Genomic DNA, 5,170 nt, shown 5'->3' with positions numbered 1-5,170 from the left:
ATTTCTGGAAAATTGGGTAATTTTTTTAAGATAAAGAGCTACACACATTGAGCAAGTCAGTAACGCGTTGATCCACCAATGTTGCTTCGAAATGAGCCCCGATGACGAACGAAGACGTTTCAGGAGATCCCTCGGACTGCAGTGATGTACCAGCCTGACTGTCCCTCGTCATACAGCCCATCAACTTGACAGAATTTTCACGATATCCATTAGGAGGACATCCAACAATATTAGTCAATGCTAAGTCGAATAACTACTTGCATTAGGGCCAGAGATATACCAACGTGTTACTGACTTGCTCAATTGGTGAAGCTCTTTCTCTTCAATAAATCATCCAATTTTTCTGAAATTGTAAGCATTTGTTTATCTGGACAAGTAGATCACGTCTACCGATTTCCGCCCCATTCAGATAATTCCACCGTGACGCATCGTTTTCTCGGTGTTAGATTGCGTTATCTCTATGTTCTTTGTTCTCAAATGGCTCTGAGCACTATGGGACTCAACTGCTGTGGTCATAAGTCCCCTAGAACTTAGAACTACTTAAACCTAACTAACCTAAGGACATCACACACATCCATGCCCGAGGCAGGATTCGAACCTGCGACCGTAGCGGCCGTGCGGTTCCAGACTGTAGCGCCTTTAACCGCTCGGCCACTCGGGCCGGCCGTTCTTTGTTCTCTTACCATTCCTACCTCTTAAAGCCCACCGTTGACAAAGTGCACAATCATTTTCTGCTTACCTGCAAATCAGGACAATAATTGTGTTCTCCATTAATACTGTGTTTGGCCTTCTGTATACACGATGCCCCTCGTGCCAACGGACTGTGCTTCCGCGCGGAGCAGGCAGAGGTACGGCGGGCGGCGGAACGCAGGCGGCGTGTCGGCCCGGCCGCAGCCGCACGCGCCCCGCCTACCCGCTGCCATTTCCGCGACGCCTCCGCCTCCACTCGGAGATTTACGACTTCCGGAGGCGGCAGCAGCGTTGTTACGGTTGGCCACAGAGGGAGGAGAGAAAAAAGAAAACCGCGCTTTTGCAGATTTTCGCATTTGATTCGCACCAGAATCGCTCGCCTCAACGGCCGGTGCCATAAAATGGAAATAAAAGCAGATTCCAGTGGTGAGCAGAGGAGCACGTTCATGTTTTGACGAATTATGGGACACCAGAGGTGCGACGGACGACATCCAACTTATCCAACTGTGACTGACTGTCGTCTGTGTAATTTCTTTTAAAGGGCTTTTTAAGTGAATCTACTGCCATTACAGGAACTGGACAAAAGACAAACTTCATTCCTCCTATTCTCATTTCCGTAGCTCTTGTACAACTCTAGTGTGTCTCTCTAAGAAGATGATTTGCTTAGTATCAGCTACGAAATGTCTGGGATTCGAACACAGGAGAGTTAACAGGATAGTTAGCAGTAATTGCCCCCACCTACTTCTCCACAATACATTGCATGAACAAACTGTGTTGAAGGTGTGACACATCGATCGTCACTGATTTTTTTAACATTCTGGCGTTATTTGCGTAACGTATGATTATCAGACTACCTTCTAGAGCAGAAATATGGTTACACCTTCGTGGCCGGCCGGAGTGGCCGCACGTAAGAGTGGCGGTACTAGTGCCACTATGAGTATGCAAATCAGATTGGTTTTAAACACAAGCTCCAATGGTCGTGAGCGTTAGTTACCTTTGAGACTGTACGTGGTGGGTCGATGTTAGTCAAGAATGCCTTTAAGGTGACAAAGACTCCATTATCAACACGTCACTGGGTTTGAACGAGGTCGTATAATAGGGCTACGAGAAACTGGATGTTCCTTCTGCGATAGACGTGGCAGAAAGACTTGGAAGAAATGTAGCCACAGTACATGAATACTGGCAGCGGTCGTCACGGGATTGTACAGTCGCGAGAAGACTAGACTCTGGAAAAAATGGTTCAAATGGCTCTGAGCACTATGGGACTTAACATCTATGTTCATCAGTCCCCTAGAACTTAGAACTATTTAAACCCAACTAACCTAAGGACCTCACACAACACCCAGTCATCACGAGGCGGAGAAAATCCCTGACCCCGCCGCGAATCGAACCCGGGAACCCGGACGCGGGGAGCGAGAACGCTACCGCACGACCACGAGCTGCGGACTAGACTCTTGACGCCCACCTGCACTATCGAGAGCAATACCATCGTGTTCGCAGTATGGCTTCACAGCGTCGTACTGCATCTCAGCAGCAATTTGAGCAGCAATTGAAACCACAGAGACACAACGAACTGTTACAATTCTGTTACTTCGAGGACAGCTCAGAGCCAGACGCTCTATATTATTCTTTCGATTGACCCCAAACCAGTTACTGAATCTCTCGATGAACTCTCAGCGAAATTCCGCAACGACGACGATGACGCTATTGGCGATTTTATTAACCGTCACAGCGACGCCAGGACAGAAGAAATATTCAGTCTCAGTGGTGAGAAACCATACATGTAGGGCACAAAGCCTATAACTTCGAATGAGAAAAAAATGTAGAGAGGCGATAAACGATTTCGCCAGAATATCTGGAAATGTATAGTGAAATATTGTTTTTAACTCATCTGCATAAAAATGCAATAAGTCGAAGCAACGTGACATACAAATACAGTATAAGACCTATTGTGGATGGTGAAAAAAGTAGCAGTGATGATGGTATTCACATTCAGCATAAAAGAGTGAGCAGTCGACTCCCGCTGTATACATATCACGACGACCCCAATGAACTAATACACCGGCTACTACTGCTCATGGCATCAGCTGCCTCCGGTAATACAGGTCATTCTAATGCAGTTGTTTCAATAATTTCTGAGCTTAGAGAGAGAGGCATCATTGAATAAGTAGGGAGACTATAGTTTGAGAGCTGCACAAACCAGCACGTAAAACATACCATCCAAGATTTGTTATGATCAAAGGTTTTGACGACCTGTGGCAGGCGGATCTTGTCGACATGAGTGAATATTCGCGCGTGAGTAACGGATTCAGATATATTTTGATGGTCATTAATGCTTATTCTAAATATGCCTGGGCATTACTCGTGAAAACGAAAGCAGGGAAGGAATTCGCGCATGTGTTTAGATGGATTGCTGCAGATGGGGACGAATCGAAGTCCAGACCACCTTTAAACATATCGCGGCAGTGCGTTTTACATTAGATATTTCAAGATTATGGTGGAGCGGTATGGAATACATCACTACTCGACGTTCATCCACCTGAACGCGAGTATCGTCGAACGCCTTAAATGCAATGAAATGAAATGTAGATGCAGTTCAGTTTTCGTCGTTCACACAAATGGATCTATATCCTCCCGCAAATAATTGCACAGTATAATCGAACCAAACATCGCATAGTAACAACGAGACCAATCTACTTTAGTGATAATACACTTCAAGATACAGTATATAATCGTATTAAAATGTTAGATCCACAGAAACAGCAGTTTAATGTAGGTGATTTAGTACGTATTTCAAAACACAAGGTAACATCTGAGAAGTTATACACGCCAAACCGGTCAACCGAGATATTCACAGTACCCAAAGTGCAGAGAACGTATCCTAGTACCTGCCTCTTAAAGGACAGTTGTGGTGCTGAAATTGAAGGATGCTTTTAGACACAAGAGTTGCAGAAGAGCTCGAAACCAGATGTGTATCTCGTAGAGAGGGTCACAATGCGTCGAGGGAATAGAGCGTTGGTTAAATGGCTTGGTTTTCCCACATCACAAACCAGCTGGATCGACGCAGACGATTTATTACATAACAGGGAGTGCAGACCACAAGCACCTCGTCAGCATAACATGCGTGATAGGAGACACATTAGAGGAGTAGGCGGTATCACAGACAAATTACCAGTCGAATTACACATTCCTGGATATAACTATTGAGGACCTGGAACAGAACTCCAAAAGCGATTGGCACGCGGTAATAAGGGGATATATGTACTTTATGAAGCGTATACGGAACACGACATCGCTTACGCAGCAAATAAAAATCGTCATCAACGCATTGCAGCATTTGCAGCTGAAAAAGCTATGCGTGGTAAACTTAAGATGGGCTTGGGTATGAAGTAGTTCAGCAAAATTAAGAGCGCTGCAAGTTGAGCGCTAAGGAAGAAGATGGAGACCAAAGGGCGCATGAAAAACTGCATCCTGACAGCGTTGTATGAGGCTTAAAGGACCCTGAAGGAGAAAGAAGTGACAAATAAAAGATCAACTAAACTACCCAGGGTTCTACCAGTACCCAAGACGTCGGGTGGAATTATTCCCTTCCCCATTCCTGCCTTAGCCGGTCTCTCACGGTGGGTTCATTGGCTGGTGGTGTTGTGGCTAGTGCTAGGACACTCAAGAATGCACAAAGCTCTCATGATCAACAGAAAGAGGCACGAAGACATAACCGCATGACGGAGGCAGCAGCCATGGAAAAGGGCTATACTTGAAGAAATAGAAGAAAAAACTCTTCATAAACAAGAAAAAGTGGCATTGCGAGGCGTGTTTATGCGGAAAACATTACCGAAGACTATGTGGAAATCAGGAGAATGCCGAATTGTGAATCTGGATGTAGTAGGAGGACCTCAAGCTCACTAAGTAGCATATGTTAAAAAAATAAATACAAATAATGTCTATTACTTCGACTCATTTGGCGACCTGCAACCCCCAGAAGAATCACATCGATACTTCACAGGCAGAAGACACGTGTTCTACAATTTTCGACGCTACCAAGACTTTAATACATTCCTGTCGGATCATCTATGCACCATGTTCCTCCTGACCTTTACGAATGACATAAGGCCGTGTATTAAGCACCCATTCACCAGTCGATTTTTAGATGCAATGTCGTACACTCTGACACGAAAAGAATGGTCGTCTGTACTACTTACGCATTTCTTCCCACCATTTTATTTAAGCGTTGCAGATTGGAGCATTGCGATAATTTGAGTGAAGTCATACAACTGCGTCCTAAATATCGCGAAGGCTAACAATAAACTGCATCTGTCAATAACTGGTGAAAACGAAATTGTAGAAATTGGACGTGGTACATACGATATTGACAATTTGAAAGTAATTTTAAAACAGTCTGAAAAAGGGATTGAGCTCTGTGCAAAAATCAGTACACTTAAATCTGAAATAAGGACGGTGTATGCATTGATTGACTTTAAGC

General features: G+C 44.6%; 1 non-coding gene across 1 annotated transcript; it reads right to left on the bottom strand.

Moving 5' to 3' along the window:
• Positions 1–577: 577 nt before the first annotated feature.
• Trnas-gga (transfer RNA serine (anticodon GGA)) lies at positions 578–661 on the bottom strand. The gene is given in 2 exon segments: positions 578–612; positions 622–661. It is a non-coding gene; the product is annotated as a tRNA-Ser (tRNA).
• Positions 662–5,170: the final 4,509 nt, after the last annotated feature.

This window comes from Schistocerca cancellata, chromosome 1 (genome assembly GCF_023864275.1).
Source record: "Schistocerca cancellata isolate TAMUIC-IGC-003103 chromosome 1, iqSchCanc2.1, whole genome shotgun sequence".
NCBI lineage: Eukaryota > Metazoa > Arthropoda > Insecta > Orthoptera > Acrididae > Schistocerca > Schistocerca cancellata.
This window is presented reverse-complemented; position numbering and strand designations above follow the sequence as displayed.